Source organism: Chamaea fasciata, unplaced genomic scaffold, assembly GCF_029207755.1.
Source record: "Chamaea fasciata isolate MVZ Bird 193981 ecotype frontalis unplaced genomic scaffold, bChaFas1.0.hap1 SCAF_28, whole genome shotgun sequence".
Classification (NCBI taxonomy): domain Eukaryota; kingdom Metazoa; phylum Chordata; class Aves; order Passeriformes; family Sylviidae; genus Chamaea; species Chamaea fasciata.
In genome coordinates this window covers 4,460,568-4,471,574 of record NW_027094113.1, presented here as the reverse complement: position 1 = coordinate 4,471,574, position 11,007 = coordinate 4,460,568, and positions in this window count along the sequence as shown.

Sequence of the window (11,007 nt, the reverse complement as noted above, 5' to 3'; positions counted from 1 at the left end):
GGAGAGCTGGTAACCTGTGATCTGGGGACCACTGACCAGGGACTTTGGGCATCCTCACCTTTCAATGAGACTGCAGCAATAAATAATGCTTCAAAATATCTTGAAGTGACCCCGTCTCTCCTAAAGCCCTGACACTGGATTTGGTGCCTCTGGAGGACAGGAGAAGGGCCAGAGCTGTCCTGACACTGGATTTGGTGTCTCTGGAGGACAGGAGAAGGGCCAGAGCTGTCCTGACACTGGATTTGGTGTCTCTGGAGGACAGGAGAAGGGCCAGAGCTGTCCTGACACTGGATTTGGTGTCTCTGGAGGACAGGAGAAGGGCCAGAGCTGTCCTGACACTGGATTTGGTGTCTCTGGAGGACAGGAGAAGGGGCAGAGCTGTCCTGACACTGGATTTGGTGCCTCTGGAGGACAGGAGAAGGGCCAGAGCTGTCCTGACACTGGATTTGGTGTCTCTGGAGGACAGGAGAAGGGGCAGAGCTGTCCTGACACTGGATTTGGTGCCTCTGGAGGACAGGAGAAGGGCCAGAGCTGTCCTGACACTGGATTTGGTGTCTCTGGAGGACAGGAGAAGGGCCAGAGCTGTCCTGACACTGGATTTGGTGTCTCTGGAGGACAGGAGAAGGGGCAGAGCTGTCCTGACACTGGATTTGGTGCCTCTGGAGGACAGGAGAAGGGCCAGAGCTGTCCTGACACTGGATTTGGTGTCTCTGGAGGACAGGAGAAGGGGCAGAGCTGTCCTGACACTGGATTTGGTGTCTCTGGAGGACAGGAGAAGGGGCAGAGCTGTCCTGACACTAGATTTGGTGTCTCTGGAGGACAGGAGAAGGGGCAGAGCTGTCCTGACACTGGATTTGGTGTCTCTGGAGGACAGGAGAAGGGGCAGAGCTGTCCTGACACTGGATTTGGTGTCTCTGGAGGACAGGAGAAGGGGCAGAGCTGTCCTGACACTGGATTTGGTGTCTCTGGAGGACAGGAGAAGGGCCAGAGCTGTCCTGACACTGGATTTGGTGTCTCTGGAGGACAGGAGAAGGGGCAGAGCTGTCCCCTTGCAGGGGAGGGCAGTGGGGGCAGCAGCAGTGGGCTCTGATGTCCATGGGGACGTTTCCAACGTGGAAAAGCTGAGCTGGTGAGCACCACAGGCAATGTTGGAGCTCCAGGCTCCCACTGGAGTGACTTCGAAAGGTGCAGCGTCCTGGGCTCCATCTGCAGAATTATTTCAGTTCAGATTGCTTTGCCTGGGGAAGGGCAGGAGGAGGAGGAGGAGGAGGAGGAGGACTGAGCCACGGGCAGGAAAAGCGCAGCGGTGAGAAAATCTCAGCTCAGGAAAATGAAACTCTGGGTGTTCCTCTCTCCGGAGGGCCTGAGCTCACCCTGCCCACGCTCGGCTCAGTGGCAGAGCTGTTCTCACCCAGAGCTGTGGGGTCTGTCCCCCACGGCACCAGGGGACACGATTTGCTCAGCCCAAAGCTTCCCACATCCTCATCCCACATCCTCATCCCTGGTTTTCTGCTCACTCTTTCTGTCCCGACTTGCTCCCCAGCTTTTTCAGTCCCCACCGGCACACAAACATCGGCGTCACTTCTCTCGCTGGAGCATAAAATGTGACTCGAAAATTCAGCTCGGTACAAAATAACAACCAAAAGAAAATGATATCCCGAGCCCCGCCCTGGTCCAGGAGCTCCTGAAGGGGAACAGAGCTGGGATGCAGCCAGCACTTGCTCCTCACCACGCCCCTGGCGAGATGGGAATCGGGGCATTTGTGCTTTCGACCTATTTTGGGAAGAGCCAAAGGGAAACCGTGCCCGAGGCTGATATGGAGAAGTGGACCCGAAGCAAGCCGGTGGCATTTACTTGGTGCCAGGCAGATAAAACCAGGAGGTGCCAGCCAGAGCTCCCAGAGCAGGTGGGAACACTCTGAGCACCGGGAATTGCCCACAGCAGGAATATCCTGGGAATCGTGCAGGTGACAGGGACAAAGCTCGGGAGGCTGGTGAGAGAGGCTGACTCCGGGGAAAGGAATTTGGAAGGGATGAGAAAAGAGAAGGATTTGAGGCGGAGGCACTGCAGTGTCTGGGAACAGGATTCCTGGGATATGGGAACTATGCAGGCAGACAGCTGGGGACAGGGACTGTGATTCATCCTGGATGCTCTGGAAGCAGGGAAAGGGCACAGGGAGCCGAGGCGAGTTAAGTAGGGATATAAGAAGGAGAATAAGCAATGGGCCCAAGGCTTTATGAACTATAAACACTGCGATGGAGGAGCTTTGTATTCAAAATAAGCAAAGGCAAATTAAAGGAGGGAAGTAGGGGAAGGGAAAGACAGAAGTGAGGAGAGAGAGAGAGGACGAGCAGAGATCTGTGCCCGGTGCCAGGTGAAGAGAAAGCTCTTCCCAGGTTTTCACCGGGAAGGGGAAGAAAGTGTGCGGAGAAATGAGTGAAGGATGGCAGAGGGGGTGCCAGAAAAGAGGGGACCCCAGGAGAGTCCTGGGTGCTCTTCAGAGCTGCCGGGCAGAAGGGGGAGAACTGGATTAAAGGAAAGCCGGGCCCAAGGAGCCAGCTTTGAGAAGCTGTATGGAGAGCAGCCACGCCACACGAAATTTCTCAGTGTCCACACGCAGCAGAGCCCTCACCACGCTGATCCCAGCAGGCTGGGAGGGAAGGCTGGGAATTCCCTTGCCTCAGGAATCCAGGAGAAACAAGACACGGAGCAGCCCGGCAAGGGAAGGACCCTCCTGCCCCGGAGGATGAACCCATTTTTGTGTCGGTGCCTGTGCCACGCCCGGGCTGCTGCAAGGAAATTCCCAAAACCACAGCGAGCGTCAGCGGATGGTTCTGTGCCCAACAGGGACATGTTTTCCTCGCCCCCAGGAGGAAAAGGGGATCGCCTCTGAGCACATCCTCCCCTTCTGCCTACAAGGATCAGAAAAAGAGGAGGATGCACCAGGAGCTGGCAGCATTCAGGGAAAAGGTCACTGCCCTGGGACTGCTCCAGGTGCAGAAAAACCTGCCCCCACAAGACCTGTTCTCCACTCCCTTGGGAACCACGGGCTTGGAGAACTTTCCAGACTTTGCGTCCTGGTTCCCAAACCAAACACCAGCAGCTCATTCCCCTCTTTCCTGAGCCCTCAGACAGCGGCCAGCACATCCCACACATCCCAGTTCCCCCCAGGGAAAGGGAGAGCACCCAGTGGCTCCTGTGGCTGCGGAGACCCCGGCAAATCTTCGGGAAGCCTGGGAAAGTTTCATCCAGCCGAGATATTCATCGGCACCAGGGCGAAGAGCTGAGTCAGGACAAGTGTTTGGATGTGCAGGAAGCCAAGTGTCAGATGCCTCCACATGTGCTCCACTTCAGCCCAACAGGTTCCAGGACACATTCCTGCGTCCCTGAGCTCCCGTTCCAGGGCAGCCTCCTTCCCCCCAGGCCGGGGTCCATCCAATCACTCATCCCTGCCGAGCTCTCCCTGATGGATCTGTATTGATCCACCCCAGCTCCTGGGTTTCCAGCTCCCTTTTATCAGGCCTGCACTTCCCTTAATCCCATCTCAGCCCTCCCCGAAGTAATGAGATAAGAGGCAGGCTGGAAAGGCTGATAAAACGGGAACTTGAACAAATCCATTACTGCTGTTTCTGTGCCAGGAATTACAAATCCCAACCCTCGGTAATTAGGGCTCTGCCAGCCAGAGTCCCAGCACTGCAAAGCCGAGGAGGGGAAGTCAGGCTCACTAAAATGTATCCTGAGAGAAAAAAGAGCAAGGCCTGGAGCACTTTTCCCTGCTGCCCACACTCTGGGATCAGCCCAGGTCACCACTGGCTTCCCCAGACCTCTCAAATAAAACCCCAAACCAACCCAGGAAACCCCAAATCACGGGAGAAAGCCAAATCCAGAACATTTTGTCCGAGGTACTAAATCGGAGAGTGAGGTACAACCGACCAGGATAACTGGGACACGTTTTGATTGTGACCTCTGGAAAAAACTTCCCTTGTATAAATGGAGATTAATGGACATTTCAAAAGACAGTTGCTTTAGCTTAACCCCTCCCCTCCATGTTTTCCTTGGGATGGGACCTAAGGGATGCATCCACGACGTAAAAACTAACAAATACCAACAAAACAAATAAATCAAGACACTCATCCAACCAACACCCTCCCTGGAACAGATTCAGGTTCTATTTCAATTGACATCTCCTAAAAAACAAAGCCTTTCTTCAGGAAAAATAAACCACGGCCACTTCAGAGAAAAAACACGGGAAGAACTGCCCAGGATCTCCCAGTTTCTGGGAGGCAGAGGCAGAAAAACAGGTCAGGAGCAGAGCACGGAGCAAATTATCAGTGAGTACCTGGTTTCCCCTAAATCTGGGGGATTTTCTGCTTTTTTGAGCAGATTTTTTTTTGGACTCCTGATGTTTGTTGGGGTTTTCCAGCCCACCCTGGAGCCAGCCCCAGCCCTGGCAGGAGGTTGTTGGTGTTTCTCCCTCCTGGAAGTGATGACAAGGTGCTCGGTCTTTTCCTTGAGCTGCCCAAAGGCTCGTCAGGAAATGGCCCTAATTAAGTTTGATGGATGGGGACTGGGGATTATTCCTAATCTCCCTGCAGCAGCCAGACCAGAAAGGAGATTTCACACAAGAATTCAACTGCAAAAAACGCTGCAACTGCACAGCACGTGAGTGGCCTGAGACTCCACAGAGCCAGAACCTGCTCCCAAGGTTTCAAATCCCGAGGAAAAAGCCACGAAATGAGGAGAGCTGGATATGGATCCCATGGATAGTCCCTCCCTGCAGTCAGCCTTGGATAAAAATAATTTGGTTTATACATACCAGGCCTCAAAATCACAAAACTGAGTTCAAATTTTAAAGTCCAGTGAATGTTAAGGATTTTCCCCCCTCAAAAAAAGAAAAATAAGATGAAGATTTGTTTTTCTGTGTTTCCTTCCCTCCTTCTCTGATGTGGGAGGGAATATTCCACGCAGGAGGATGTTGGAACATCCAAGCCTCTCCTTGAGCATTTCAGTCTTTGCACATGGGCTGCAAAATAATGGAGGAAATCAACAGGGAGAACACAGAAACCAGCAAAACCTCCAGATCTCTCCATTCCCAGCCCGAGCTCAAGCTGAAATCAAACCATTTCTCCAGGTTTTCTGTACGGGGATCTGCCTCGATGGCCTGGAGATCACCCAGCAGGAGAAATGTGGGGTTTTGGTGTCACAGCAAATGACAAGAGAATCTCTGGGATCATTTACAGCCAGGCTTGCTCAGACCCCGGGACACAACATGCTCCAGCAACACCTGGGAAAGAAATGTTCCTGACCTGGAAACGGAGGGGGGAAAACATTAGGATGAGCCAGATCAGCTCCTCAAACCGGTTTTCTGCAATCAAACTGTTGCATCAGTGCAAAGGGAAGAACAACCCGGGGCAGCTCACGGGGAAAACACAGAGGCACGCAGAAAACACAGACAGATCCAAGGAAAATGATGTTTTTAAGCGGAGAGGAGTTGGGGGTGTGTGCAATCCCTGCCCAGACTGCAGCCAGCACCAATAAATCCCTGCTGCTTTAGCTCTCCCACAGCGGCTGATCCGGGAGCAAATCCTGCCCTGCCCCAGGTGAGCTCCTGGCGGCGGCTCCCATCACACCTGAGCCATCCCTGGGAAAGCGGGATGGATCCTGAGCCTCCCCGAGCCACCCCAGCACCCAGCGCCCGCCCTCCGCGGGCTCATACCCCCCTCTCGCGGCAAACACTCGGCTCCCTGACCCCACAGGAAAGGATTTTTCCAGGGCTCTGGATCCCCCGGAGCTCTTTTCCAGAGGCTCTGCTGCCGGAGCACATGAATATTGATGATCCGCAGGGATGCAGCAGCGAGAGCAGCTGCGGGGAGAGGCTCTCCCGAGTTCAGCAAACGCCGCCTTGGAGCAGAAACCTCCGGGGCAGGGGGAGGAAAGGGAACAGGGAGGTTTAGTGGGGGGAAAACAGGGTCAAGCTGTTCAGTCATGCTTGGGATCGAATTTTTAAGCAGGAAAGGGCATCCCAGTCCTTAAATAGAAGCTTCGGGAAAGCTGTCACCTGTTTTTTAGAGCTCCAAGGTTCCCTGGAGCAGGAGTTTCACAGCCCTGCATGGATCCAGCATGGAATATCCTGATCCACGGGGATCAGAGCCCAGCTCCTGGCACTGCACAGACCCCAAAAATGCCCCTGGAGCATTATCCAAAGGCTCCTGGAGCTCTGGCAGGACTGTGCTGCCATCCTCGCGGATGAAAACGAGCACAGACGGCTCTGGCTGCCCTTCCCTGACCCAGTTTCGGGTGTTTTTTGGGGACGCAGACCTGTTGGAGCAAGTCCAGACGAGGATTAGAGGGATGGAGCACCTCGGCTGCAAGGAAAGGCCGGGAGAGTTGGGATTGCTCAGCCTGGAGAAGCTCCGGGGTGTGACCTCACTGTGGCCTTCCAGCACCTGAAGGGAACAACAAAAAACGTGGAAATAGACATTGGGCAAGGGCCTGGAGGAATTTGGGATGTGGAATTCATCCTCTGCTCTTAAAAAAACCCCTACAGGATGATGACCTACACCTCCCACATCCTCACACGCTGCAGATCACAGATTCCTTCCCAAGAACCCCCCCAGAGGGGACCCAAATCTGGGCCCCCAATCAAACCAGCACCCCCAGGAATTCTGGAGGAATCCAGTGGGTTTGAGACATTTCCTCTCTGTCAAAGGCTGCTGGGCTGAGCTGGGATTCAGCAGGGGGAGGGAGCTCATGTCCCCACACACAGAGATGTAATCTCGTGTCGGAATTAAGCCAGCCTACAGAGCAAGTGCATTAGACCCTGCTGAGAAGGGATCTGGGGACAGAGGGGGAGAAACGGCTGGGGAAGGACTTTTCCAGCTCAGGAAGAGGAGAGACAGGATCACTGCAGCCTCCTCACTCCCCTCCAGGACACAGAGTCCTTACACCCAGGCTCTGAGGCCCAGCCAAAGCCTCTTTGCTTCCCCAGCACTTCCCACACCCCAGGCACAGCCAAGGTCTGCCTGGAAGAAGCTGCTCCTTCACCCTCCAAGAGCTCCAGCAGAGCTGTGTGAGTGCAGCAGAGCCAGGGGAGACGCCTTGTCCGGCCGAAAAATCCTCAATTAGCACCCTGGACCCTTGATTAACACCCTAAAGATCCCACAGGAGCTGACAAACCCGAGCTGGGTGGCTCCCTCCCCTTGTGCCAAGTGACACCTTCCCATCTCCACAGCAACACGATTTTCCAGGGACAGCACCGCCTGTTTCCCCGCCTCTCTTCCCACTGACCTGCACGGAGCCGTGTCCACAGGAGAGGGACAGCTGCCTTTTGTGTCACGAGAGGGCTGATTTGGGCTCCAGGTGACAGATCCCGGCCGGGCTGATGCTCTGCAGCGCTGCTGAATGCAGGTCACCGCGCAGCACAATGCCCCGAGGCAGCAGGAGCAGCCTGGAGTGGCACAGCTCCCTGGGACACAAATTAAACCACCTGGATACGAATCCCTAAGGAAAAGGGGGTACACCCCCACCCCACCAGCAAGGTCACAGCCCCAGGAGTGTCTCTCGCTCAAGGCAGGGAAGGGCAAATCCTCAAGATCCGTTTTTAGGGCAAGGGTGAGTCTTCCAGCACAAAGACAGGATGGAAAACTGGCCCAGCCTCATCCAGGGAAAAAAAAAAAACAGGGATGGTTCTGGTTTTGCAAAGCCTCCTCAGCTGCTGCAGCACGGCCTGCTCCAAGTTTAGATGACATTGCATCAGTCCTCTCCACCTCTTAGTCAGGAGGAGGAAGAAAAAAAGCTTAGTCTACCCTTAGTCTGCAAAAATCCGGTGGTAGGGAGAGCTCTGGATAAAAATAGCACCGAGGTTTTTATTTTTATTTTTTTTCCAGAGTTAAATTAAAATGTGGGGAGGTTTGTTTTTAGTGATTCTGCTCAGGTGAGACCTCACCTGCAGAGCTGCCCCAGCCCTGGGGCCCAGCACAGGGAGAGAGTGGAGAGGAGACACCAGGATGATCTGAGGGATGGAGCAGCTCTGCTGGGAGGAAAGGCTGAGAAAATTGGGATTGCCCAGCCTGGAAAAGCTCCAGGGTCACCTCATTGTGACTTTCCAGTGCCTGAAGGAGCCACAAGAATCATGGAGAGAGACTTTGGACAAGGGATGGAGGACACAGGGAATGGTTTCCCACTGCAGAGGGCAGGGTAAGATGGGATATTGGGCAGGAATTCCTCCCTGGGAGGGTGGGGATGGGCTGGGATGGAATTCCCAGAGCAGCTGTGGCTGCCTCTGGATCCCTGGAAGTGCCCAAGGCCAGGCTGAAGCCACCTGGGATGGTGGAAGGTGTCCTTCCCTGCCTGTGGCAGCAAAAGGGAGGCACCGAGGCTCCATCCACCTGTGAGACAGCCCAGAAAACACCTGGAATGAAGAGGAACGCAGGGCAGGGATCAAACTTATTCATCAGTAACAGGAAAAGTGCCCAGAATAGCAGTTTTTGGAAGGTTCCAAAGCTACTTGGGAAGCCAGGCCAGATTTGACAAATAGCTCCAGCCAAAAGGGAGAAAATAATTAGAAAAACATTGAAACGTGTCATTTTTAGTTGTTGTTCTTATTTTACTTTTTTTTTTAACTGAAACGTTTTACTTCGGAAATGATGAAACATTTTAGTCCCAGCAGGATCTTGGAGCCTTTGTCCCAGCGAAACAGGAATGTTTATTCGGTTTGTCACTGCCTGACTGAGTTAAATGTCAGGAGGAAACTTCAGCGCGTTGCTTTCTCGCGTAAAAAAAAAAAAAAAAAAAAAAAAAAAACAAATTAAAAACGCACACAAAGATTTTATCTGGTGGCATTAGAAGAGGCCAGATGTAGGGCTGAAGGCAAGCAGCACCTTTCCTGTCCAGATCCTCAACTCCCCTAATTCCCAGCAGGATGAGCCACGAGGGATTAGGCAACCTGCACGGAAAGGGGACGGGGTGACCTCAGGTGACAGCAAGAGGCCACAAGAGAACGTTCCTTTTGGGAGCCTCCCATGGAACCGCCCCAAAACAACCCTGGGAACAGCAGGCTTGAGGGTGGTGAAGGCTGAGAAGGACAAAGGCTGGTGAGAGATGCCCCCCAGAGCCACCAGAATGGAGAACTGGGAGCTTCCCCCCGCTCCCGTGCCCAGGGAAAAGCCACATCCTGCCTCTTCCATCAGCACAGCAGCCTCTGCCAAGGAATCCGCCTCTCCCAGGGCTGGGGCCTTGGCTTGCCTCTAATTTTAGGGTCTGATGAAAAGGCTTGGGGTCTCCTCCAAGCTTTCCCAACAAAGGGCTGAGTGCCACAGCCAAGAGCCCCGGGATCCCGCAGCGCTCCCGGCACTCCCACGTGAGCCCAGATGTCCCTTTCCCTGCTCCGTGCTTTTCCCTGCCCACACACCACGGCCTCGTTACCCCGGATAATTATCCCGGCCTCGTCACCACGGATAATTATCCCGGCTCCGGGAACGAGCCCTCCCGCTGCCGGTGATCTGATATCCACAAGAGCCCCCGAGCTCCAGCCCGCTGAGAGCTCATCCCAAATCCACGGGCCTTGCCCAGATAATGACCTTTAACTCCTCCAAGCGCTAAGTCAGCTCTTAAACCAGCCAGGAGGGACCTGCAGCAGGAGGAGCTTTCCAAACTCCGTGACACAAAGCCTGGAGTGGCTGTTCCAAGCTTTGGAGGTGCACACCCCAATCCCAAATTGTCCCAGGTTTTCTCGGAGCAGACGGAGCTCGGTGTGAGGCACAGAGACCCCCAGACGGAGGAGATGGAGCTGGTGATTACGGCAGCGAGGGAACTGGGAGCTGGGACGTGAAACCAGAGAGGGGAAACGTTTAAAGCTTTAATCTTGGAAACAGCTTCCTGATAGGAGATTTATGAGCGATGGGAATAGTCTCCTTTGCAGAAGGCTGGAAGCTGTGCTGCTGAAACGAGAGAGGATAAAAGGAGGGGGGGACAAGGCATGAGGAATGGGTTTGGTTTGAGCACAGGACAGGACCCGGAGGTTCCCTCCCGGCTCCGGGCACCTTCCCACACACCCAACCCCACAGCTGGGACGTTCACCTCCCCTGGCACCAGCAGAGCTTTGTCACGACACTCAGCACAGCTCCAGAAGAGTGTGACCAGCCCAAATCTCTCTCCCCCCATGGCAGCTGCTCTTGGGGCTGCCACAGCGCCTCGTTTTTTGGCTAAATCCTGGCGTGGCAGCCAGACCCCGGGGCTCGACACATCCGACTTTTGTGTGGGAGCCTGTGGAAGGGGCAGGTTCGTTAATACGTGTTTAACTTGGACCTTGAAGGAGCTGAACTTTTCCTGACTTAGCTCTCCCTGCATCTATATCCCACTTTCCTGTAATCGACCTTTCCCTTTTTTTTCCTGCCTTGGCCTTTCCCAGTGAGGTCGTGGGTATTGGTTTTCTCCGGAGCTGCTTTAGTGCTGCTGGAGGATGTGGGAGTGACAGCTCTTGGCCTTCCAAGATCCGTATTCACCCCACATTTATCCAGCTCCTCGCTCCCCTGGCTCCTCTTCCAACCTCAGCATGACCCTGAAGGGGTGAAAAGACGAAGGAGACAAGAGCCAGCATCTCTCCAAACCTAGCAGAGAGTCGTGGAATGGTTTGGGTTGGAAGAGACCTCAAAGCTCACCCATTCCCACCCCGAGTGGCCAAGGACATCATCCGCTAGGCCAGGTCGCTCCAAGCCCTGTCCAGCCTGGGAAAGGCTTTGTTGGGAAGCTCATCCAAGGCTCAGCCTCGTAAAGCTGCCGAGCCAGAGCCCCGAGCAGGGATTAGACTCTGAAGTCTGACCTCAGCCGGGTGCAGCCAGCCCAAAGCGCTCTGAGCTCGGGCTTATTGCCCCACAAAAACAACAGTGAAATCACTTCATTCATCCCCAGAGCCTCCTTTCCTTCCTTCCTTTCTTCCTTCCTTCCCCTGGCCAAGCTGAAGCTTAAAATAGTATTTTGCGTACCTCACATATATCACTCCAGGACTAA